The 26,355-nt window shown below is 43.0% G+C and overlaps 1 protein-coding gene across 25 annotated transcripts in view; it reads right to left on the bottom strand.

The window, feature by feature from the left end:
• Positions 1–26,062, bottom strand: part of TAOK3 (TAO kinase 3) — a 101,330-nt gene extending 75,268 nt beyond the window's left edge. For 18 of the 25 annotated variants that reach the window (XM_087880512.1, XM_087880518.1, XM_087880524.1 and 15 more), the window contains exon 1: positions 25,782–26,062. The gene's annotated coding sequence lies outside the window, so the exon portion shown is untranslated. Of the gene's footprint in view, positions 1–13,939; positions 14,378–25,781 lie in introns of those variants that run through there. The other 7 variants (XM_087880513.1, XM_087880519.1, XM_087880532.1 and 4 more) reach the window with 6 other exon arrangements.
• Between the last annotated feature and the right edge of the window lie 293 nt (positions 26,063–26,355).

The raw sequence follows: 26,355 nt of genomic DNA, 5'->3' as shown, positions 1-26,355 counted from the left end.
TGCCCCATTCTTTGGAAGAACAAGCCAAGGGCTGAAGAGGCTGGCAAAAACTCCATTGTTCCACCCATCTGTAGGCATCTCCTGATCTTCTCCACCACATACTGCAGGCCGCGCCTAAGATCCCGGTTGTTGGTTTTGCTAATGAGAGAAACGTATGACCTCAGCAAGGAACAGACAGGTTGGTCTTAGCAGAACTCTTTGGTTGAAAGACAGGCACGCAGGAAACAAAAACAAACTTCAGAATGATGGTAATTCATCCCTCCTTTACGTAACTCAAGAAGAACTCAAGAAGAACCTCTGTCAAAAGACACCTACGTTTGGGATTTTCAACTAAATTCAGAGACTGTTTACCTGTTAGAAAGATACCACTTGGTGGGCAGGTTTATGACATTTGACTAGTTCACATCTTCTGGGTGAGGGAACCTCTAAAAGGCAACAGATGTTCTGAAGTTCTAGAGCAGGGGTCTTCAAATTTGGCGGTTTTTCAGACTTGTGGACTTCAACTCCCAGAATTCCTCAGCCAGGCATGTTGGCTGGGGAATTCTGGGAGCTGAAGCCCTCAAGTTGGAAGTCCACAAGTCTTAAAGTTGTCAAGTTTGGAGGCCCCTGTTCTAGAGTTTAAAATCGCTTCTTGCAGGATGCCAAGAAGTCCAAGATTTACAGGATAACAGAGTCGGAAGGGACCTTGGAGGTCTTCTAATCCAATCCCTTGCTCAAACAGGAGACCCTCCACCATTTCAGACAAATGGCTGTCCAATCTCTTCTTAAAAACCTCCAGTGTTGGAGCACCCACAATTTCTGGAGGCAAATTATTCCACGGATTAATTGTTCTCAGTGTTAGGAAATTTCTCCTTAGTTCTAGGTTGGATTTAGGTTGTTGCTTGATCAGTTGAGAGTTTTAGGTTGATTCTTGATCGGTTGAGAGTTTTAGGTTGATTCTTGATCGGTTGAGAGTTTTAGGTTGATTCCTGATAGTTCAGTTGACAGTTTTAGGTTGATTCTAAACAGTTCGGTTTACAATTTTAGTTGATGCTTAATAGTTTGATAGTTTTAGTATCAGTTGATTCTTGGTAGTTTGGTTGACTGGCTTAGGTTGATTCTTGATTGGTTGAGTGTTTTAGGCTGATTCTTGACTGGTTGAGAGTTTTAAGTTGATTCTTGATTGGTTGAGAGTTTTAAGTTGATTCTTGATTAGTTGAGAGTTTTAGATTGATTCTTGATTGGTTGACAATTTTAGGTTGATTCTCAATAGTTTGGTTGACAATTTTAGTTGATGCTTGATAGTTTCATAGTTTTAGTTTGATTCCCGATAGTTCGGCTGATAGTTTTAGGTTGACATTTGATATTTTAGTTAATAGTTTTAGATCGATTCTTGATAATTTGGCTGAAAGTTTTAGGTTGATACTTGGTAATTTGGTTGATAGCTTTAGGCCGATATCTGATAGTTAGGTTAGGTTCCTATGGAGCTGATTTCTACCTAGGGGGGACTGACAGCGCAGGACTGATTTTAAGACTGATGTTCCACCTACCTAAGACAGATTCTCCTTGAGGTTTCTCACCAAGAAAGCAGCCCAACAGTGGGAACAGCACTGTTGGAGGTCGTGAACTTTCTTTCTCTGGGTGTGACCGAGCACAAGTTGGGCAGCCGTCTCTCAAGGAGGTTTTCATTAGGTTTCTTACACTGAACAGATGTCTGGACCCAGCAGTCCACTGGTCCCTTCCCATTCTATGATTCACGATATGCCCAGTGGAGATGTTCTCACAACCAGAGATTTGCATCTATATTCCTTGCGTTCTTGTTACTTGCTCATTATTCATGGACAGGAACGCCACATATCATGTCATCTGCACCTCTATAATTGTCTGGTTTGGTTCTGCAACCCAACAAGACAGACACAGACTTCAGAGGATAGTTAGAACTGCAGAAAAAATAACTGCTATCAATCTGCCTTCCATTGAGGACATGTATACTGCACGAGTCAAAAAGAGGGCTGTGAAAATATTTACAGACCCCTCGCATCCTGGACATAAATTGTTTCAACTTCTACCCTCAAAACGATGCTATAGAGCAGTGCACGCCAGAACAACTAAACACAAGGACAGTTTTTTTCCCGAACGCCATCACTCTGCTAAACAAATAATTGCAGAAGCTGGGACAAGGAATGGGAACTCACCCCGTTACATGGCGCTAGGGATTCGAACCTTTCGATCGACAAGCTCAGCGTCTTAGCCACTGAGCCACCACGTCCCTCTAAGACAGATGAGGAGGATGCTAATGAGATTGCAGGAACACAAGCGAGCGGTCCGATGAGGAGACCCGAACTCATTGGCAGCCTCACGTTGCCATGAACAAGTACATACATTCAATTTCGCAGCTACGATGATTGTCGGCTGAGCAGGTGCAAAAACAGCCAGGGAAAATGATTGAAGGCTGCGAAACGGGCCCCTTGGCAGTCAACAAGAGGGCTGATTTACCACCAGCCTGTCAGGAGCCGAGAACCTGGCAGCCCAAGGAAACAACAGCCAACAACTTAATAGTCGGCCATCAACACCCCAATCAACCAAGAAGAAACCGCACCCAGCAAGGCACCACATAAACACTATGAATAGAATAGCCCAAGGCACACATTCTTGTAGAGAGAAGTTCCCTGAGGATGGGCTCCAGCATGAAGCTGAAAGCTCGGAAGACTAAAACCTCTGATCCCTGTGGTTGACCCAGATTTGATCCTGCAACATTATCCTGGGACACCTGTATTTCCCTTCATTTGTGAGATCAAACCTTGGATTATCAACTACTTTGTTTCCCCAAAAATAAGATCCAGGAAAATAAATCCTAGCATGATTTTTTTCAGGATGCTCATAATATAAGTCCTACCCCCAAAATAAACCCCCGTTAAGATTGTCAACCAGATGGATGCACTTACTGTGTTTCCCCGAAAATAAGACCCTATCTTATATGTTTTTTAACCCCGAAATAAGCGCTTGGCCTTATTTTCGGGGAGGTCTTATTATTTGGGGGCGCATGGAGCAAGATGGGGCTCTTCTTGCCGTCTTACCTGATTTCCAGCTCTGCGTTTAAATATTTTCGGGGAGGGCTTATTTTAGGGGGGGAGGCTTATTTTAGCACATGCACTCAAAAGCCCGATTGGGCTTATTATCAGGGGATGTCTTATTTTCGGGGAAACAGGGTAGTACAGTATTTTCCCCAAAATAAGACCTAACCAGAAAATAAGCCCTAATGCGTCTTTTTGGAGCAAAAATTAATATAAGACCCGGTCTTATTTTCGGGGAAACATGGTACTGTGACTACTATGGAGTCGTAACGGAGAAAGTGTGTACCAAGCTTATAACATTCCTGCTTTAAAAGCTTAATTCCCAAGTCCACCGAGATTGGAACAGAATGTTTGGTGATTTTAAGCAAAGCAGAGAGGAATGTAAACTGGAAAGGAAAGAATTGTTAACAGGCGATCAATTCATGCATCTTTGTCCAGAGCCAGCAAATGTTTGGCTCCTGCTCAGCCTTGAGGGTGTGGTAGTTATTACAGTATTATCAGCAGAGTGAAGTGTCCGTATATTATGACTCCTTCCATTACTCTACCGTTCTGGTAAACCTCTCCCAACATTTGCACAAATCTGCAAAATTGTACCGTTTTTTTGAACCCTCCAACAAAATATTCCAACTTCCACATGGATTAACAGGGGCAAGAGAAACAAACTTTGCAACCAAATCAGCAACAGAGAGTAACTTTCTTTACAAGAAGTTTGCTCAGTCTTACTCTGTATTTTATTCCAATTTCATTTTTAATCGTACTTTATTCCAATTTCATTTTTAATCGTACTTTATTCCAATTTCATTTTTAATCGTACTTTATTCCAATTCCATTTTAAATTGTTTTTTTATCAGATTTTAGTAATAGCTACTAACTCTGCATTTCGATATGGCCCAAGGGCTAATCAATAAAGTAACCTGAACTGAACTCTGAAGTAGCATTTTGTCAACTTTGGTGACTTTAAAAGACGCGTGGATTTACAACTGCAAGAATCCCCCAGTCGGCATGCTTTAAGTTCCTTAACCTTGGCAACTTGAAAAGGTGTGGATCTCACGACCTTCGTCACTTTAAGATGTGTGGACTTCAACTCCCAGAATCCCCTAGCCAGTTGATGCTATCCACAGTATGATGCAATTTACAGGAAATGAAGAAGACGACCTGGCTTTGGGGAGGGGGCTAAGGAGGAAAGGGGGGGTAAGGTTAAAATCACGAGAGAGGGAAACAAAATGCCTGCTTTCAACTTCAATACTGTTTTTACTTATAGGCAGAGTGCCGATGACAGAGAACCAGCTGGAAAATTAATATGTTGACGTGTATATCCAAAATATTATGACAATGTCAGCAGACTTAATCTTGATAGCATATGCATAAGTGCAGTAACTGCAGACAGAATTGGGCCTGTTTCAAAATACAACAGTTGCTATCGCTGTTTCGAAACGACAAGCTTAGCAATTAATTTCTTAACCGATCTATCGCTAAAGAGAAAATGCCAACGAATGTTAGCTCCTGTGATTTGGGTTCTCCTTTGTTGACGTGTGGATTTAAGATAGTTAACATATTGTTTTTCCGCTTCTCCGCCTAAAAAGGGGACCAACAAGGGACTTCGAAATTACAAAGCTAAAATTCGGAGGGGGGGGGACATTTAATTTTAGAACTTGGCAGGAGGAGAAAAAAATGTGCTAGGAAGGCACGAAAGCTAGGCAGAAATGGTATAGGACTGTGATGGCAAACCTATGGCACATGTGCCACAGGTGGCACACGGAATCGTATCAGTGGGCATGCAAGCGTTGCCCTAGCTCAGCTCCAGCGCGCATGTGTGCGCCAGCCAGCTGATTTTCGGGCCTTTCGGGCCTACCAGAAGTCAGCAAACGGGCCATTTCCGGCCTCCGGGATGGGGGAAGGCTGTTTTTGCCCTCCCCAGGCTCCAAGAAAGCTTCTGGAGCCTGGGGAGGGCGAAAAACAGGCCTACCATGCCCACTGTGCCATGGTGTGCCAAAAACGGGGGGAAGCATGGGGGGGTCGCACACACATGCGCGGGGGGCAGGGCGCATTGAATTATGGGTGTGGGCACATGCGCCCATGACCCCCCCTGCACTCCCCCCCCCCCGCTTTTGGCACGTGACGGCAAAAAGATTAGCCATCACTGGTATAGGGTTTCCTACCTAAGCAGGGGGTTGGACTAGAAGACCTCCAAGGTCCCTTCCAACTCTGTTATTCTAAACAAAGAAAAGAGAGCTGCAAAGTGATTATCACTGATTAAGAGGCAGAGAAAATGAAGGGCGAGTGATCAATCAAAACGAGTTTTGAAAGTGGACAGAGGGCTAAACAAGAAGCTTCCGACAGAACGAAGTGAGTTAGAAATAAAAGGGGTGAAATGAGGATGATAGAAGAAAGGTTTTAGAGATTTGTACGGACAAGAAAATAATATACTAAAAAATGGAAACTGAAGCAAATGCTTTAACGTCTAAGAAAAAGCGGATAAAAAAAAACCCTAAATGAAACCTCAATTGGAGAATTGTAAGACTGCAGGTGTAGACGGTATAAAAACAGAAGAAATATTAAAATAAGGTTTCACAACCTTTTTTTACCAGGAAGGCACCTTTATTCGGGTCTCAGGGAATACTTGTATAACAATGATTCTATCTACAGATAGCATTGTACAATGCACAGTTTAAAATGATTTTTTTTTAAAAAAAAAAAGGAGATTTCTCATAGAACTCCAAGCAAAGGAGGGAACCAGCACACAGAGTTGTGGGGTTTGCAAAGTTCAAACTATAAACTCAAAAGGAAAAAAAAAAATAGAAAGGAAAATAGAAAAGAAAGAATGAATGCAGAAAATGAAAAGAAAAACATAAATGACTTTTTCCTTCATCACAAATATAAATAATTTTACTAACTTATCTCCTTCTCTTCAAATACAAGAAACAATATCTTTTTCCCAAACTTCATCCTTTATCTATAAATAAATCCTTAAAACCTTGTCATTCAGTTCTGATTTGCAAAGGCCATTAAGGGTTACCAGGGATATTATTTATTTATTTATTTATTTATTTATTTATTTATTTATTTATTTATTTATTTTGTCGCATTTCTATGCCACCTAACTATATCTATGTTAACCTTGATCAAATAATCTAACTTTAAATTCCTTCCTTTTACTTTTAACAGTAACAGATACTTTTATCTTTTTTTCTCTGCCTGTCACAAAATTGTTTAAAATTTTAACAAGTCCCTTTTGAAATTCAATATAGGAAAATTGTCCAGGTCATTCTTTTGGTCTGTTATTTGTATGTCCTTTTTAATTATTGAGACATCAGCAGCTTTCATTTGTATATCCAGTATAACAACTTTTTCTACATTATTCTTGCAGCCTGTCATTTTTACATCCACTTTTAAATCAGTCTTAGCCTTGTCTGGTAAAACTTGTTCTTCTTCCATACAATCTTTTAAACACAGTCTATTTATAATGGCAGACACTATTATAATTATCTTCTGGATCCATTGTTCACAAATATCCATTCAGTTCATCCAATGTTAAAATATTTTGCTCTGTCCTGTATTAATAATTTATGTATTCTTCCCCTTTAATTGCAATATTTTATTCTTTCCAGTTCCAGCTTTCAAAGTTCCATCATATCATGTTGTCTGTAATTCAACTGCTTCAAAACAACAGCATTTATCCATAGGAAGGATTCTTAAAATTAATTTTAATACCTTATTTCAAATTCCTCTGGAGTCCTAGCCCGTTGGTAACTTTCCAAAATCAATGTTCTACTCAACTATTTGCTGTTTCTTCCAAAAAAACCCAAAAAAACCCCTCCCCCAAAGAATATTTTAAGTCATTAAAATTATATTTAAACCTTATTTTACTAAGGATTGATGGAGACATACCCAGTGCTCTAAAATATGTTGTTGCAAAGCTTCCTAATAGTTAAAAAATTAGTTAAGAAGCAATTTCTGAAAGTGATTAAGAAATCAGGGTTGGCAAATTATATGTCCATAAATAATAAAGATGGGATTTAAAAAAAAAAAATCTATAATGAAATAAAATAGGCTATATTACAGATTTGAGCTTGATTGAAATCGCTCAACTCTCAGCTGCTCAAATCACAAGCTGATGACAAAAAACTCGCTTCCCGCAGTCTACTCATAAAAAGCAGCTGTCCAGAGTATCAAGTGGGTGATCTCACCATCTCTCCTTTTTCCAGAGAGATTTTGTCAGCTAAAATTCACTGTCTAGCACCATTGATCTCTGCTACAATGCAGTCCACAATCTTTCAGCGACATCTAGTTCACCACAGGGTGGATTTGATTTAAATTGAGTTGATTTAAATCGCAATTTAAATCATGATTTAAATCACTAGTAAAAAGGCTTGATTTAAATCAACTCAATTTAAATCATAATTTTGAAAGAGCAACCGTCATCTCTGCTACTCCTTTGACCCGCTGTTGACTCACCGATAGTCCCAGTGTTGCAGAATATACAGCCTCATGCTACGTAACTAAGCTCCATTTCATGCTGAATAAACTAAATGATTTATGTATCTTAAATAGAAAACTATCTTACGATAGATTTTGACCCCAAAAGCTTTTTATTAAAATAAATTCGATAAAAATAAAAAAAAATCCGATTTAAATCAAAAAAATCCGATTTTTTGGATTTTTTTAAAAAAATCATTGATTTTTATCCACCCTGGTTCACCATGAATCCCCCCCCAAAAGTTCTTCATCCAATTTAAAAAAACAAAACAAAAACTTCACCTTGGAAGTAGTGACATCCAATTGCAAACACCATTAAATTACCCAAGAGCGGATCAGGTTCTGATATGTACAAATAATACCTCTTTCTTCCTCTCCCAAGCTGCCATAATGTATTTATATTTATATTTCACTGATAAATCTTGGGCTGCCTGCATGTTAGGCAGTTGTATTAACCTCTGAGCCACAAGTATGCTCCCTCCCACATGCTGGGGTAGACCAGGTGCCTCGATAGAAAAACGCTTAATCTATCTATCTATCTATCTATCTATCTATCTATCTATCTATCTATCTATGCCACTGTTTCTCAACTTTGGCAATTTTAAGATGGCTGGGGAATTCCGGCAGTTGAAGTCCGCCCATCTTAAGGTTGCCCGAGTTGAGCCTGGTGGCTCAGCAGACTGATAGCATTGTGATTAACACCAGCTGCCTGCAATTACTGTAAGTTCGAATCTCCCCAGGCTCAAGGTTGACTCAGCCTTCCATCCTTTCTAAGGTGGGTAAATTGAGGACCCAGTTTGTGGGGGCAATAAGCTGACTTTGTATAAATATACAAAAGTATGAAGGCTATTGCTTAGCGCATTGTAAGCCGCCCTGAGTCTCCGGAGAAGGGCGGCATATAAATCAAATTAAAAAAAATAATAATGACCCGAACACTGGGTTTTCCTCTCAAGATTAAGTGGAACTTGGCCATCCAGCCACAAAACCAGTTTAGGATTATTGGCCTTTTGGGGAAAGCATCAAAACGAAGTGCTACACAAATACCAGCGCGAATGTTCAGGATTTGGCCGAAACCAATTTAGGCAGGCGTTCGAAAACGAACTGCCATGGATCTGAACAGATGGCAGGCCCCGTGGCTATCATGAGAGGGCTAGGAAATGCGATTAAAGCGAACATGCTCGCTTGCTGCCTACATTACAGGAGGTCTCATAATAATCTTAAAATGCCTTTGGAGGCTAAAAAGCTAAACATAGCTTAGGCCAACTCCCAATGGATTTCCTCCTCCTCCTCCTCCTCTTCTTCATCTAACGGGGAGTCTTCCCCTTCCTTCTCAAATTCTTTAGGATCCTGAGGAAGACTCTCTATTTTGTTCTTAAGGACAAACCAACAACAAGAAAAGATGTTGAGACTCTTGAAAGAGTGCAAAGAAGAGTAATCAAGATGATTAGCGGGCTGGAGGCGAAAACCTATCTATGAAGAACGGTTGCAGGAATTGGGCATGGCTAGTCTATTGCAAAGGAGGACTAGGAGGGACATCATAGCAAGTCTTCCAATATCCCGCTTTCCCCAAAATAAGACATCCCCTGATAATAAGCCCTATCAGGCTTTTGAGCGCATGGCAATAAGGCCAAGCGCGTATTTCAGGGTTCAAAAAAATATAAGACAGGGTCTTATTTTTGGAGAAACACAGTAGATAGATAGATAGATAGATAGATAGATAGATAGATATAGATAGGCAGATAGATAAGTAGGTAGGTAGGTAGGTAGGTAGGTAGGTAGGTAGGTAGATAGATAGATAGATAGATAGATAGATAGATAGATAGATAGATACCCTGTTTCCCCCAAAATAAGACATCCCCTGATAATAAGCCCTATCAGGCTTTTGAGCGCATGGCAATAAGGGCAAGCGCTTATTTCAGGGTTCAAAAAAGTATAAGACAGGGTCTTATTTTTGGAGAAACACAGTAGATAGATAGATAGATAGATAGATAGATAGATAGATAGATAGATATAGATAGGCAGATAGATAAGTAGGTAGGTAGGTAGGTAGGTAGGTAGGTAGGTAGATAGATAGATAGATAGATAGATAGATAGATATAGATAGGCAGATAGATAAGTAGGTAGGTAGGTAGGTAGGTAGGTAGGTAGGTAGGTAGATAGATAGATAGATAGATAGATAGATAGATAGATAGATAGATACCCTGTTTCCCCCAAAATAAGACATCCCCTGATAATAAGCCCTATCGGGCTTTTTGAGCGCATGGCAATAAGGCCAAGCGCTTATTTCAGGGTTCAAAAAAAATATATAAGACAGGGTCTTATTTTCAGGGAAACACGGTAGTTGAGGGGCTGCCACAGAGAAGAGGGGGTCAACCTATTCTCCACAGTAACCTGAGGGCAGGACAAGAAGCAATGGGTGGAAACTAACCAAGGAGAGGAGCAACCTAGAACTAAGGAGAAACTTCCTAACAGTGAGGACAATTAATCAGTGGAACCGAAGTTGCCTCCAGAAGTTGTGGGTACTTCATCACTGGAGGCTTTTAAGACAAGACTGGACAACAGCCGCTCCTGCTTGAGGAGTCGGAGTAGAAGACCTCCAAGGTTCCTTCCAATGATGATGTTGGTGGAATATTATATGTGGTATGTGTTGGGAGGTTCTATTGAAAACATTCTTCAGTGGGTCTGAAATCTAGATGGAGGTAACTAAACTATCTAAGAAACATAGAAGTAGTTGAAGTAGCTAGCAAACATGGAAATCCAATGACTGACTTCCTTCTTTCCTTTCCTTCCTTTATGCATTGATTCCTTCCTTCCTTTATGCATTGATTCCTTCCTTCCTTTATGCAGATTCCTTCCTTCCTTCATGCATTGATTCCTTCCTTCCTTCATGCATTGATTCCTTCCTTCCTTTATGCAGATTCCTTCCTTCCTTCTTTCCTTCCTTCCTTCCTTTATGCATTGATTCCTTCCTTCCTTCTTTCCTTTATGCATTGATTCCTTTCTTCCTTCATGCATTGATTCCTTCCTTCCTTTATGCATTGATTCCTTCCTTCCTTCATGCATTGATTCCTTCCTTCTTTCCTTCCTTCCTTTATGCATTGATTCCTTCCTTCCTTCCTTTATGCATTGATTCCTTCCTTCTTTTCTTCCTTCCTTTATGCATTGATTTCTTCCTTTCTTCCTTCTTTCCTTTATGCATTGATTCCTTCCTTCCTTCCTTCCTTCCTTCCTTCCTTCCTTCCTTCCTTCCTTCCTCCCTCCCTCCCTCCCTCCCTCCCCTTCCCTTCCCTTCCCTTCCTTCCTTGTCCAAGGTCAACCACAATAAAAGACCAGCATACAACAACATAAAACAATTTGCTGTTCAATTCGTCCCCAACTCAAGACTGATTGATCGATTTAATCCGCTGGTATGCAAACGCCAGTCGAGGCGGTTTACACGTGAAGCTCGAAATAAGAAGAAGAAGAAACAATTATATCTCTCAGCACTTCAGAGAAGAACAAAACCAGAGAAGAACAAATACGGAAATACAACATGAATCAGATCCCATGTCCAGGAATAGTTGACTTCATGGATGACGGTGGGTGAGTAATGACCCTATCATACATCGAGACAATGCTGTCAAACCACCGGCCGCCATCGCTACCAGTTTGGGCGAACCGGTCCAAGCCGGGAGCATTTCACCCCTGGCTTCCAGTAAAATATAAATAAAATATAACAATAAATAAAGTAAACGCTGCTACCCATCGCCCAGTCCTGAAAAAGTGGAACAATCTTGTTTCAGATCATTGTAATAATTGGGATTAGCCTCTTCAATGCTTCTGGAGCGCAAGACGATCAGTTTATCCACTTAATTTCACTTGTTTTCATTTCGCGTGGATGGGGATGTGCTGTGGGCCCACACATATCCTGCTTACAGGCGTCTCCTTGGCAATTTTACAAACAGCCTGTGGTCTTCTTTACCATGGCTTTTTTTTTAAAAAAAAAATCTTTTTTACAGCTTCCTCTGCAGGGACTCTGAGTTGCAGCCCCTCCTGGGCTAGCGTTGGCCTTGCTGTCTACGGAGATTCTCTCCGTCATTTAGGTCTTTATCTTTATCTTTTATTGGATTTGTATACCGCCCTACTCCCGAAGGACTCAGGGCGGCGAACAGCCACAGAATAAAACACATAAATACAATATTTAAAAACAGAATAAAACCGAATTAAACAATTTGGCCCAGACAAATTAAAAACACCCAATAATTTTAAAAACAAATTAAAACTTACATGGTCGTGGTTGTCCCAAAGGTGGGGTTTTTTTTTTTTCCAAGACTGGAAAAAAACTGGACTTTTTGTTTTTTCTCTGAAGACCTTTCGCTTCTCATCCAAGGAAGCTTCTTCAGTTCTCAGCTCAGTTCTTTCTTCAGAAGCTGAAGAAGCTTCTTGGATAAGAAGCGAAACGTCTTCAGAGAAGAACAAGGGAGAAGTCCAGTTTGCCTTTTGGGAAAAAAAAAACAAACAAACACCCACCTTTGAGACTTTGGCCTTCTTCAATTTTTATTCCAACCTGGAAATTGAGTTTCTTGGCGCACTCGCTTCCGACCAGCTCCAAACCGCTGAAGGACGGGCCCTCGAATCACTGACCAACCTCTGACTTTGAAAAGTTCTACGTTCTTCATTAAGAGGGGCTTAATGAAAAGAAGGACCAGGGGAGACATGATAGCAGTCTTCCAATATCTCAGGGGTTGCCCCAAAGAAGAAGGAGTCAAGCTATTCTCCAAAGCACCTGAAGGCAGGACAAGAAGCAATGGGTGGAAACTAATCAAGGAGAGAAGCAATCTGGAACCAAGGAGAAATTTCCTGACAGTGAGAACAATTCATCAGTGGAACTGCTTGCCTCTAGAAGTTGTGGGTGCTTCATCACTAGAGGTTTTCAAGAAGAGATTGGAGAAGCCATTTATTTGGAAACGTATGGGGTCTCCTGCCTGAGCAGGGGGATGGACTACAAGACCTCCAAGGTCCCTTCCAACTCTGTTATCCTGTATTATGTCTATCCAACCCCACCCTCCCCAATTAGCCTAAACACAACTTTTACCTAAAGAGAGCAACTGAACATCTCGCTTAGGAAGTATGTAAAACTTGTTTGATACCTGTAACGCCTTCTTGTGGGGAAAAAAATAATTAAATAAATTCTAATGCAAGAATTTCCGAACGACACCGACTTTCCAAAGATGCATTTTGCTCCTTTCTTATTTACTTAATGGGACGCGGCGGCTCAGTGGCTAAGACGCTGAGCTTGTCGATCAAAAGGTTCGGCAGTTCAGCGGTTCGAATCCCGAGCGCCGCATAAACGGGGTGAGCTCCCGTGACGTGTCCCAGCTTCTGCCAACCTAGCAGTTCGAAAGCACATAAAAAGAAATGCAAGTAGAAAAACAGGGACCACCTTTGGTGGGAAGGGAACAGCGTTCTGTGCGCCTTTGGCGTTGAGTCATGCCAGCCACATGACCACGGAGACGTCTTCGGACAGCGCTGGCTCTTCGGCTTTGAAACGGAGATGAGCAGCGCCCCCTAGAGTCGGGAACGACTAGCACACACGTGCGAGGGGAACCTTTTATTTACTTAGGCAAATTATATCCAAGTTTTCCGCCCAAGGGAGGGAACTCAAGGAAGCTCAAGCATTTAAAACACCCAAACCCAAAAGGTTATAATCTTCAACTCCTAAACCAGTCTGGCAAAAGAGACGCCTCTTTGCAGATTTTCTAGAAGCGAAGAAGGTAAGGGGAAAAAAAAAAAAAAGGCTCTGAATTGAAACCGAGCTCCTGCTGCCTACAGTGACACATCCATGCAGTTTTCCTAGCAACAATAAAAAAAAAAAAGAAAGAAAGAAAGAAAGAAAATGAGGGTTTTGTTGCCGCTGTCTTTTTTTTTTTTTAAATATTATTTTCCAGGATACGTTTTTCTTTGACTTCCTAGTCTAGCTTTTTAAAAAAAAAAAAAAGAAACAAAAAACTTGCAGAAATGGAAGGGAGCCTGAGCATCCCCCCCACCCCAAATCAGAAAAAGCCACAGCAAAATAGAGGACAAGCCAGTAAAAAAAAAAAAAAAAAAAAAACCTAAAAATCGCAGTTGCCTTAAAAAAATGCTAAGTTGAACTGCGATGCTTAAAAATTTTTTTTTTTTTAAAAAAAAAAAAATTGGGGGTGGAAAGAGGAGGGTTCGAAACTTCCTCGGTTGGCTATTTCTCGCGTCCGAGATTCTTCGAGCGGTTTTTGCACGTCCCTAAATGATGGATGATGGCAGGTTAAAGGAAAAGAAGAAGAAGAAAAAGAAGAAGAAGAAGAAGAAGAAAAAATCCGACGCGTTATTGGTGCAAAATGTAAACAACGAGCATGTTGGTTTTTACCCAGAAAGTAACCAATAGTTACACTCACCACATATTTATGGACTCAGCCAGTCAGGAACCAACGAAATTATAGACCAAGCCCCTTCCTCAAATCCTCCACGAGCTGCTGGGGGTGGGGGGGGAAGAGAAGGAGGAGGGGAGAGGTCTCCAGAAGGAGAATTCAAGAGTTCAAGCCCCTTCCCCAGATTTCTCCCCCCCCCAAAAAAAAGTACAGTAACATACCCGTCAGTCTGCTGGCGATTTCTTTGCTCGAAGAAGTGGCAAGAGGAAGGGGGGAGAAGCACCCCCAAAAATACATATAAGCAGCCCCCACCCCCACAATGCACACAGTCCTTATGCACCAGCATCTGCAACCACAGAGTCTCAAGCTTGCAATGAGATAACTTCAGATGCTAAAAATAACCAGCCGGTTGCAATTCCCCCTGTATGTAGCTGGGCAGAAACGGTTCCTTCTTCTCTCTTTCTCTCTTCTCCCCCCCCCCACTCCCCGCTTCCACCCTCCCTCCCCGGACCGCCTTTCTCCCGGAGCCGCCAGCTTTCCATCAAAAAAGCTAAATTTAGGGGAGGGAGGGGGGAAGAAAATAGACCAGAAAAGCCCCTGGGAGGGCACTCCATAGGAAAAGATGATGGAGGGAAAGGAGGAGTGGGGAGGGAGGGAAGGATAGGTCTTAATGCATGGCACAATTTTGGGAGGGGGGGACAGAGGGAGAGAGAGAGAGAGGGAGGAAGGGGGGGATCGCTCAGGATGTGACTCATGCATTTTATTTTTTTTTATTTTTTTACCTTCAGGCCTGCTTTGCATTCTGCAGGGATGCCACCCCCCCCCCCACCTTCCCCTTCTGCTAATATAGGACAGCTTCCAAAATCCAGCCCCCTTTCCCCCCCCCAACGAAGAGTGGATAGCTCTTCACCCCATCGAGGCTGTCCGTGAAGTTTCAGGTTCTCCATCGATAATCCCCTCCAAGGATTTATGGGAGAAAAATACTTATTGCTGTAGCAATAATAGGAGGAAGAAGATGGAGAGGAGGAGGAGGAGGAGGAGAGGAGGAGGAGGAGGAAGAACAAGAAGAAGAAGAGGAGGAGGAAGAGGGGGGAGGAGGAAGAGGGGGGAGGAGGAAGAGGAGGAGAAGGAGGAGGAAGAGGAGGAGGAGAAGGAGGAAGAGGAGGACGAGGAGAGGAGGAGGAAGAACAAGAAGAAGAGGAGGAGGAGGAAGAGGGGGAGGAGGAGGAAGAGGAGGAGAAGGAGGAGGAAGAGGAGGAGGAAGAGGAGAAAGAGAAGGAGGAAGAGGAGGACGAGGAGAGGAGGAGGAGGAGGAGGAGGAAGAAAAAGAGGAGGAAGAGGAGGGGGAGAAGGAAGAGGAGGAGGAAGAGGAGAAAGAGGAGAAGGAGAAAGAGAAGGAGGAAGAGGAGGAGGAAGAGGAGGAGGAGAAGAAAGAGAAGGAGGAAGAGGAGGAGGAAGAGGAGGAGGAGGAGAAGAAAGAGGAGGAGAAAGAGAAGGAGGAAGAGGAAGAGGAGGAGGAGAAGGAGAAGAAGGTCTGGAGGTTTATCTGTGTCCTCAGGGTCAACTGAGTGGTACCCCTGATTCCTGTAGTCTGCATTTTTTCCCTCTGGAAATCCATTCCTACTCCCACACCCTTCAAAGGCTGTTTATCCCAAATTGTGGACACAGATAAACCTCTCCAAGTGACCTCAATGACTCTCTAAAAAGGATGCAAATGACCAACTGCCTGCAAGGAGTATCAATCCTTCCATTCCCCACCATACTGTTGAAGCTGGAGAAGCTTCTTGGGATGAGAAGCGAAACGTCTTCAAAAGAAGAAACAAGAAAAGTCCAGTGGCCTCCTGAGAAAGCCCCTTTGGGATAAAATTTAGCCAATTACATCATCGTCCATCCAGAAATGACTGCAGGAATGAACCCAATTTTATAGCTTGCGGGACAAAGCACTAATTGTGAAAGGTGGCGAGATTATATGGCAAATAAAACAGAAATATTAGAGCATCTGGAAGAAAAAAAACAGGCAACGGAGAGATATGGTTGCCAACCTCAGGACTCTATCTGTATACTGAATTTTATTTCCGCTTTCGGAATCAGCTGGAGGAAGTGGTTATGTTTCAAACTTCTATTCCACCCTTCCTCCAGGGAACGAAAGTCATGACACAGCTCTCCTACGCACTACACACACACGGGTGTGTAATTATTTTATCCCTGTATGAAGACGCTGCTTATTTAAAAGGGAGATGGATTCAAGATGCGTGCACGAGCCAAGATTTTCCTCGCCGATTTTCCCGGTCCTTTAAGGCCAAAAAAAAGGGGGGGGGCTGTGAAAATGTGCCAGGATGACATGAATTCATAAAATTACATTTTTTTGGCGGGGAGTCCTCCATTTACGGCCACGACTGGGCCAAGTGTTTTTGCTGCTAAGTGAGACAGACGCTAAGTGAATTTTTTCCCCATTATATAGGGGACTGGAGGCTAAAACATACAAAGAACAGTTGCTGGAGAAGAGGTGGTATCAGAGGCGGGGATTCAGCCAGGGCCTCCAGAACCTCCAGAAGCTGCCATAAGTGAAGAGGAAGAGGAGGAGGAGCGTCTTCTCGATGCACGGGCGCACAGAGCTGCCAAAAGGCAGGAGTGGCTCCTCAGGAGGAGGTCTCCTCGAGAGTAAGTCTTGGGGCTAATTGGCCGCTCCCCTAGCCTATTTAAGGAAGGACGACAACTGAGGCAATTTGCAGGAAACAACTTCATTCATATTCCTTCGCGTCTTGATTCCAGAAACATTTGATTCGGCTCTTGTTTATCTCTTATCAGTTTTCCTGCAAATTGCTTCTGGGGCATTCTGCCAACCACAGTAAGATTACGGTTATTTGAAATATTGTGCCTCAGAATTGAGTTATTATTCTTTGGATTCTTGTCGCCTGTTAATGAAGTTAAATGAACAGCCCTTGTTCAGAAAAGACTGATTTAAACTGTACTTGTGTTCGAACAACTACTAAGAAAGTTCATTAGTAGTCCTTAATTAGTAAACTAAGGTTTGTACGGACTTTGTGTGTGCTGCGTTCTTTGGGGTCCGTAGCTGGGGCAAAACATCTCTCTGGGCACAATGAGAATATATCTGGTGAACAAAACTCTGCATTGGTGACAGGAAAGGCATCCGGCCAGAAAAACACTCAGCTCCATTCAGTTACCCAGACTCCACCCTGCAAGGGATTATGGGGGAAGAAGAAGAAGAAGCAGAAGCAGAAGCAGAAGCAGAAGCAGAAGCAGAAGCAGAAGCAGAAGCAGAAGCAGAAGAAGAAGAAGAAGAAGAAGAAGAAGAAGAAGAAGAAGAAGAAGAAGAAGGACACTATCCTAGGGTCACGCGATCACCTTTTGCAGCCTTCTGGCGAGCAAAGTGATGGGGGAAGCTAGATTCACTTTAACCACTGAAGAACTGCAGTGATTCACTTAATGATTGTGGAGAGGTAGGTCGTAAAATGCAGCAAAACCCACTTGGCAAGTGTCCGGCTTAGCAACGGGAACTTTTGGGCTCGTTTATGGCCCGTAAATCGAGGACCTCCCTCAACCGTTCATCGAATGCAACGAAGCAAAACTTCGTGGCTTCACTCTCAGCAAAGTGGATTAAGGCTGCCTTGTTCTCTCTCAAATCTGATTATTTACCCGGTGAGAAATTGGAAAAGCAGATCTGGCGGAGATTTCCCTAATTCGACTAAACGGGTTTTAAAGAGGACTGACCTACGTAAGGCAAGCGGTCAGATTTCCTATCACACATTCCAAAGGAACCAAATAAGCTTTGCACCAAGTCAAAAAGAGGGCTGGGAAAATGTCTACAGACCCCTCGCATCCTGGACATAAACTGTTTCAACTCCTACCCTCAAAACGACGCTATAGGGCAGTGGTCCCCAACCTTTTTATCGCCGCGGCCCGCTGAGCACGCGCAGGGGTGGGGGCACAGCCCAGGAGCTTTTGCGCACGGCCCATTGCGCACGGCCCAGGAGCTTTTGCGCACGGCCCAGGAGCCTTTGCGCTGCAGCGTTCATGTCCCCCGGCCGCTGCGCGGCCCGGTGCCAGGTACTCCACGGCCCGGCACCAGTCCGCGGACCGGGGGTTGGGGACCACTGCTATAGGGCACTGCACACCAGAACAACTAGATACAAGGACAGTTTTTTCCCGAACGCCATCACTCAGCTAAACAAATAATTCCCTCAACGCTGTCAAACTATTCACTGCACTACTATTAATCTTCTCATCGTTCCTATCACCCATCTCCTTCCACTTATGATTGTATGTAACTTTGTTGCTGGTATCCTTAACATTTATATTGATTGTTTCCTAGTATGATTTGATTGCTTATTTGTTCCCTATGACTATCATTAAGTGTTGTACCTTATGATTCTTGATGAACGTATTTTTTCTTTTATGTATACTGAGAGCATATGCACCAAAGACAAATTCCTTGTGTGTCCAATCACACTTGGCCAATAAAAAAATATATTCTATTCTATTCTATTCTATTCTATTCTATTCTATTCTATTCCTATTCTATTTTCAATTCTATTCTAATTTTTATTTCTACTTTTATTTCTATTTTTTAATTGTATTCTGTGCTTCTATTTCAATTCTAATTTCCACTTTTTAATTCTATTCTTCTACTCTATTCATTTCTATTTTTTAATTCTATTCTATTTCTATTCTATTTTTAATTCTATTCTATTCTAATTTTTATTTCTATTTTTAATTCTTATTTTTTAATTTCTATTCCAACTTCTATTCCTATTCTATTTTTTAATTCTATTCTATTCTTCTACTCTATTTCAATTCTGATTTAGAATAGAATAGAATAGAATAGAATAGAATAGAATAGAATAGAATTAGGAATAGAATTAGGAATAGAATAGAGTAGAAAAGAATGGAATGGAATGGAATGGAATGGAATGGAATGGAATGGAATGGAATAGAATAGAATAGAATAGAATAGAATAGAATAGAATAGAATAGAATAGAATAGAATAGAATAGAATAGAATAGAATAGAATAGAAATTCTTTATTGGCCAAGTGTGATTGGACACACAAGGAATTTGTCTTTGGTGCATAGGCTCTCAGTGTACATAAAAAGACAAGATACATTTGTCAAGAATCATAAGGTACAACACTTAATGATAGTCATAGGGTACAAATAAACAATCAAATTGTATTAGGAAACAATCAATATTTGTCATAAGGATACCAGCAACAAGGTTACATTTCTATTCCTATTTTTTAATTCCATTCCATTCTATATTCCATTCCCTTTCCTATTCCTACTCCGTTCACAAAGGCCTCACTTAGCGACAGAAATTTTGGGCTCCACTGTGGTCGTAAGCCGAGGACTACGTACTGTACTGCCACGTCCACTATCCAGACTTCCTAATAATAAATAATAATCCGTGCCCCCCAAGGGGTTATTGGCCAGCCATGCCTGTTCTGCTACTTCCTTCACACCGGACGAGATTCAGCAAGCAGCCGAAAATTAATTTAGCATCAGCTCACTCAAACGCTAATAACGCTTCCGTCTTTGGAAGGAGGAAGAAACTACCGATATATCTTGAACTGCCTGACATAGACAAAAATGAATAAGCCCCCACCCTGTTTTCTTTCCTGCTTCCGTGGTGTGGAGACAATAACTTGGGTCCTTAACACAAATAAGGACATTAAGAGCCTTGGTAGTACAGTGGTCTAAAGCACCCTGTTATTAAGACCAGCTGCAGATTCGAATCTCTCCAAGGCTCAAGGTTGACTCAGCCTTCCATCCTTTCTAAGGTAGGTAAAATGAGGACCCGGATTGTGGGGGCAATAAGCTGACTTTGTATAAAATATACAAAAGTATGAAGGCTATTGCTTAAGGAGCCTTGGTAGTACAGTGGTCTAAAGCACCCTGTCATTAAGACCAGCTGCCTGCAATTACTGCAGGTTCGAATCTCTCCAGGCTCAAGGTTGACTCAGCCTTCCATCCTTTCTAAGGTAGGTAAATTGAGGACCCAGTTTGTGGGGGCAATAAGCTGACTTTGTATAAATATACAAAAAGGATGAAGGCTATTGCTTAGTGCATTGTAAGCCGCCCTGAGTCTCCGGAGAAGGGTGGCATATAAAATCAAATAAATAAAAAAAATAAGACTAAGGAGTTTATAGTGGACTATAGAAGGAGTAGATCAGACATCCAGCCCTTGCTTAGCAATGGAGACCGAGTGGAGCAAGTGGCCAGTTTTAAGTTTCTGGGTGTTGTCATTAAAAGAGGACCTGATCTGGGACGCTCACATTGCAGCACTGGTCAAAAGGGCCCAGCAGAGATTATACTACCTGGGACTTCTCAGGAAACAACAACTGAATGGAAAACCGCTGGGGACCGTCTACCGCTGCACCATAGAGAGTATTTTAACTTAACTGCACCTGTGTCTGGTTTGCCAATGGCACAGTGGCAGATAGGAGGATAGGCGCTCCAGAGGGTCAACGTCATTGTCCAGAGGATCATGGGTTGCCCCCTCCCCTCTTTGGAAGAGCTTTTATAGCTCCCGCTACCTTCAGAAAGTTCAAAACATTCTTAAAGATCCATCTCAACCTGGGTATCTTTTTTTTTTTTTTTTTGAACTATTACCATCTGGCAGCCGGTACAGGATAATGAAAACGAGGACAAACGGGCTGAAAAACAGCTTCTATCCCAGGGCAGTAACGGTATTGAATTCTACGGTATAGTGCCGTAATGGCGAATGTATGGCACGAATAGAATAGAATAGAATAGAATAGAATAGAATAGAATAGAATAGAATAGAATAGAAGGAAGAAAGAAAGGAGGAAGAAAGGAAGAATAGAAGAATAGAATAGAATAGAATAGAATAGAATAGAATAGAATAAGAATTTAGAATAGAATAGAATAGAATAGAATAGAATAGAATAGAAAAGAATAGAATAGAACAGAACGAAGAAAGAAAGGAGGAAGAAAGGAAGAATAGAAGAATAGAATAGAATAGAATAGAATAGAATAGAATGGAATAAGAATTTAGAATAGAATAGAATAGAATAGAATAGAATAGAATAGAATAGAATAGAATAGAATAACAGAGTTGGAAGGGACCTTGGAGGTCTTCTAGTCCAACCCCCTGCCCAGGCAGGAAACCCTACACCACTTCAGACAAATGGTTATCCAACCTCTTCTTAAAAACTTCCAGTGTTGGAGCATCCACAACTTCTGGAGGCAAGGAGTTCCACTGATTAATTGTTCTCACTGTCAGGAAATTCCTCCTTAGTTCTAAGTTGCTTCTCTCCTCGATGAGTTTCCACCCGTTGCTTCTTGTCCTGCCTTCGGGTGCTTTGGAGAATAGCTTGACTCCCTCTTCTTTGGGGCAGCCCCTGAGATATCGGAAGACTGCTATCATGTCTCCCCTAGTCCTTCTTTTCATTAAACTAGACAGACCCAGTTCCTGCCACCGTTCTTCATACGTTTTAGCCTCCAGTCCCCTAATCCTCTTTGTTGCTCTTCTCTGCACTCTTTCTAGATAGATAAAGTTTGGTGAAGATTGGGGTAAGTAGAGGGACGTATTCAAGATGGGCATATGTTTGGGCAGGCTGTTACGCAACTCTGAAGAAATAATGATTCAAGAGTCGGGTTTTTGTTTCCGGTTATATAACTTAGCAATTTTGCACTATTAGTAGAAGGCCTATTTAAAGATCTGAAAGCATTTAAGTAATCCGGTAACCCAGACCAAAGCTTCTGAGAAAAACAGCCTCGACTTGGCCCAAAATTCTCAATCCAATCCTGTTCTATCAAGGCTGACTTTATTTCTCCCCCCCCCCCCCGCCGCCACCTCCTTCCAAAGGAGGCTAAATTCACCCACTTTGCAATTCCATTTCTCCGCCACGCTATTTTAGTACATGTCGCCTAGCATCAACCAAACTCCAAGCTGGCTGCTGGCCTACATGGAGATTTAGGGGAAAATAACACAGAACTGGGATTGTAAGAAAGGAAGGAAGGAAGGAAGGAAGGAAGGAAGGAAGGAAGGAAGGAAGGAAGAAGGGAGGGAGGGAAGGAAGGAAGGAAGGAAGGAAGAAGGGAGGAAGAGAGGGAAGGAAGGGGAGGGAAAGAGGGAGGGAAAGAGGGGGGGACGGAAGGAAGGAAGAAGGGAGGGAGGGAGGGAAGGAAGAAGGGAGGGAGGGAGGGAAGGAAGGAAGGAAGAAGGGAGGGAGGGAAGGAAGGAAGGGGGAGGGAAAGAGGGAGGGAGGGAGGGAAGAAAGTTCCTATTTTTCTACTCGCATTTTTTTTACCTGCTTTCGAACTGTTAGGTTGGCAGAAGCTGGGACAAGTCACGGGAACTCACCCCATTATGCGGCGCTAGGGATTCGAACCACTGAACTGCCGACCTTTCGATCAACAAGCTCAACGTCTTAGCCCCTGAGCCACCGAATCCCTTTAAATTAAAGTCAACCTGCTTAGGTTGACATTTATTTATTTATTATTTATTTATTTATTTATTTATTTATTTATTTAAAAAAAAATTCCGATTTAAATCAAAAAAATCTGATTTTTTTTTTGATTTTTTTTAAAAAAAATCATTGATTTTTATCCACCCTGATCTCTAGTCTAGTTCAAGGTGGATTTTTTTGGGGGGAAAAGAGGGTTTGGAAATTGAGGGGGGGGGAAGTTTTGGAAATTGTGACTTTGAGCTAATCCCCAGGAGACTGGGAATTCTAGCTCCACTTTAGGCTAGAACTCCCAGTCTCCTGGGGATCGGCCCAAAGTCACCCAGCTAGACTTCATGCCTAAAGTGGAGCTAGAACTTCCAGTCTCCTGGGGATCGGCCCAAAGTCAGCCAGTTGACTTTTATGCCTAAAGTGGAGCTAGAACTCCCAGTCTCCTGGGGATTGGACCAAAGTCACCCAGCTAGATTTCATGCCTAAAGTGGAGCTAGAACTCCCAGTCTCCTGGTAATTGGCTCGAAGTCACCCAGTTCAATCTTATGCCTAAAGTGGAGCTAGAACTCCCAGTCTCCTGGGGATTGGACCAAAGTCACCCAGTTGACTCTTATGCCTAAAGTGGAGCTAGAACTCCCAATCTCCTGGGGATTAGCTCAAAGTCACCAAGTTGACTCTTATGCCTAAAGTGGAGCTAGAACTCCCAGTCTCCTGGGGATTGGACCAAAGTCACCCAGTTGACTCTTATGCCTAAAGTGGAGCTAGAACTCCCAGTCTCCTGGGGATTGGACCAAAGTCACCCAGTTGACTCTTATGCCTAAAGTGGAGCTAGAACTCCCAGTCTCCTGGGGATTGGACCAAAGTCACCCAGTTGACTCTTATGCCTAAACTGGAGCTAGAACTCCCAGTCTCCTGTGGATCGGACCAAAGTCACCCAGCCAGATTTCATGCCTAAAGCGGAGCTAGAACTCCCATTTTCCTGGCGATCGGCCCGAAGTCACCCAGCCGGCGCTTCATGCCCAAGGCAGAACTAGAACTCCCAGTCCGCCCCCTTAGCCACTACACCAGATTGGCTCGATTCTGTTTTATTTTTCTGCCTAAAGTTATTTATTCACGCTTCGAACGCAGCATGTGGGGGCACGGATGCAAATGCGAGCGAGTGCACAAGAACGAGAAGTGTCGCTATTAACATGCCACATGCTTTGCATCTCAGTCTCTGTGTGTGTGTGTGTGTGTGTGTAGGTATAGGTGTGTGGGAGGAGGCATCACAAGAAAACTCAAAATCTGGTTCTGTTTTCCCATTTGTCTCCTCCTCCTCCTCCTTTCACCCAACAACTCTGCTTCTCATTCTCACCCCAGAGAACCCTGGAGCACCCCAAACCAGATTTCCTGAAGTGGGGTGCCCTCCTGCTGCCCGGGGATCCCCATGGCCAGAAATCCACGGGATTAAAAACAAAAAACACACACACATTTATTTAAATGTACTATATGCCAACCATCTCACTTATCGAGCGACTCTGGGTGACTCACATCCTAAAGGCAAGGAGAGTTGTAGTATCCGAAGAGTTGGGGACAAAGCCCCCCACCCCGGTTGCAAAGGTTGCTTCCCCCAGCGACCCCCCCTTCTCTGCCCCCTCCCAAATTCTCTTCCTTATAGTCCCCCCCCAACACCTGGGGGTCTCCCTTCCCCAGCATTTCAGGGGTTAAGGTCTTTGCATCGTTTTTCCTTAAAGCAGCCCCCACCCCATCCCCATCAGCCATTCCAGGTCCCCCCCCCTACAAACCATGGAGGGCTCTTTGCAGCCTCCAATCCCTTCTTTCCCCTTCCCCCCCAATATAGCCCTCCCCACCCTCTCCCCATCTCTTCCCCTCCTTCACCCCTTCCATTAGAGCCCCCACTCACCCTCCCCATCTCTTGCCCTCCCCCACTGACCTCCCATTGTAGCCCCCCTCCCCGTCTCTTGCCCCCCAGACTACCCCATCTCTCGCCCTCCTCCACCCTCCCAATATAGCCTCCACCCGCACCCCTCTCCCCATCCCTTGCCCTCCGTTACCCCCTCCAATGATAGCCCCCCTCCCCGTCTCTCGCCCTCCCCGACCCTCCCAATAGAACTCCCTCTCCACCCCTCTCTTGTCCACCCCAGATCCCCCCCTCTTCCTCCCCAGGTCCCCCTCCTTCCTAATCTGCCCCATCCCTCCCTCTCTCTCCTCCCCCCCACTGGAACTCTTTGGACAGCCAGTCTCCGCTTGGTGGCGGCGCCCTCCCCCTCCCCTCCCCCTGAACCGAAGAGACCGACTAGATGACCTCTGGTGTTTCCCCCTCCCCTCCCCTCTTTTTCTTTTTTTCCCCTCTTCCTCCTCCTCCTCCTCTCCCCCAGATCCCCCCTCCTCCTTCCTAAACTGCCCCGTCCCTCCCCCCTCTCTCTTCCCCACCATTGGAACTCTGTTCAAAGAGTTCCAATGGGGGGGGGGGAACAGAAGAGAGCGACTAGATGACCTCTGGCGTTTTCCCCTCCCCTTCTTTTTTTCCCCTCCCCCCTCCTCTTCCTCCTCCTCCTCCCTCCCCCACCGCAAGCCTTTCAACTTCTTCCGGAGGGAGGGAGGGGGGGGAGATTAAAAAAAAAAATCCTTAGGAAAAGATAAATAAAATAAAATTAAATTAAATTAAATAATTAATAAAATTAAATTAAATTAAAATAAAATAAAATAAAGTAAATATACTAAAATAACATAAATAAAATAAATAAAAAAATAATTAATAAAATAAAATTAAAATTAAATTAAAATAACATAAATAAAATAAACAAAATAAATAATAAAATAAAATAATTAATGAATAAAATAAAATTAAAATAAATAAAATAAATAATAAATAAAATTAAAATTAAAATAAATAAAATAAATAATTAATAAAATAAAATAAATAATAAATAAAATTAAAATTAAAATAAAATAAGTAAAATAATTAATAAAATAAAATAAATAATGAATAAAATAAAATTTAAATAAAATTAAATAAATAAAATTAAATAAATAATTAATAAAATTAAATTAAAATAAATAAAATAATAATAATAATAAAATAAAATAAATAAAATAAATAATAAAATAAATAAAACCAAATAATAAAATAAAATAAAATAAAATAAAATCCTCTCTCCCCCTCCATTCCACCCCCCCTCCCCCCCACCGCCGTCTTTCCCCCCCCCCCGTGTTCCCCCCCCTCCTCCCCCCCCCTCCTCGGCGGCTGCTTTTTTTTCCCTTCTTCCTTCCTTCCTTTCCTTCTCCGGCCGCGGCATTTTTCCTTGTGACGCGACCCCCCCCCCTTTTTTTTTTTTAAATCGCCCCCCCCCACCCTTCTCCCCCTTTTTCCCTCCCCCCCTTCTCCCTCCTCCCCCCCCCCGCACCGCCCCAAAAGTGCTCCCTCACCCGTGTGGCGCTGGGAAAAGTTCCTCGTCGGCGGCCGCTCAGCTCCGGGAAGGAGAAGCCAGCGCCGCGTCCGCATTCGGAGCCACCTCCGCCCGCGCCGACAAGCCAAAAAGCAGCCGCTCCGCTCCGTCAGGCGCGGCCGAAGGCGATCGAACGCCCGGCGCTCCGTTCCCCCTGCCTGGGTGAGCCCTCCTCCCGGCTAGGTCGAAGCGAGGAAATCGGCGCTCGATTCTTTCGGTCTGCCCCGCTCCTCCGCTCTCACGCCCCTCCTCCCTCTCTCGAGAGTGGACCAATCAGATGCGCTTCCGCATTCCGATGGAAAGCAGGAGACGGGCTCCGCCCACGCGTCGGGAGGGGCGGGCTGTGGGGGGGGGGAGAGAGGGATTTCGTAGGTTGTGGGAAAAGATTCTATTCTACTTTAATTCTATTCTATTCTGTCCTATTCCCATCCTATTCCATTCCATTCTATTTTAATTCTATTCTATTGTATTCTATTCTATTCTACTCTACTCTACTCTACTCTACTCTATTCTATTCTACTCCTACTCTACTCTACTCTATTCTATTCTATTCT

The sequence above is a fragment of the Pantherophis guttatus genome, chromosome 17, assembly GCF_059756535.1.
Source record: "Pantherophis guttatus breed Tessera chromosome 17, ASM5975653v1, whole genome shotgun sequence".
Classification (NCBI taxonomy): domain Eukaryota; kingdom Metazoa; phylum Chordata; class Lepidosauria; order Squamata; family Colubridae; genus Pantherophis; species Pantherophis guttatus.
The sequence above is the reverse complement of the archived record's forward strand: the minus strand, read 5'-3'. Positions and strand labels throughout refer to the sequence as shown.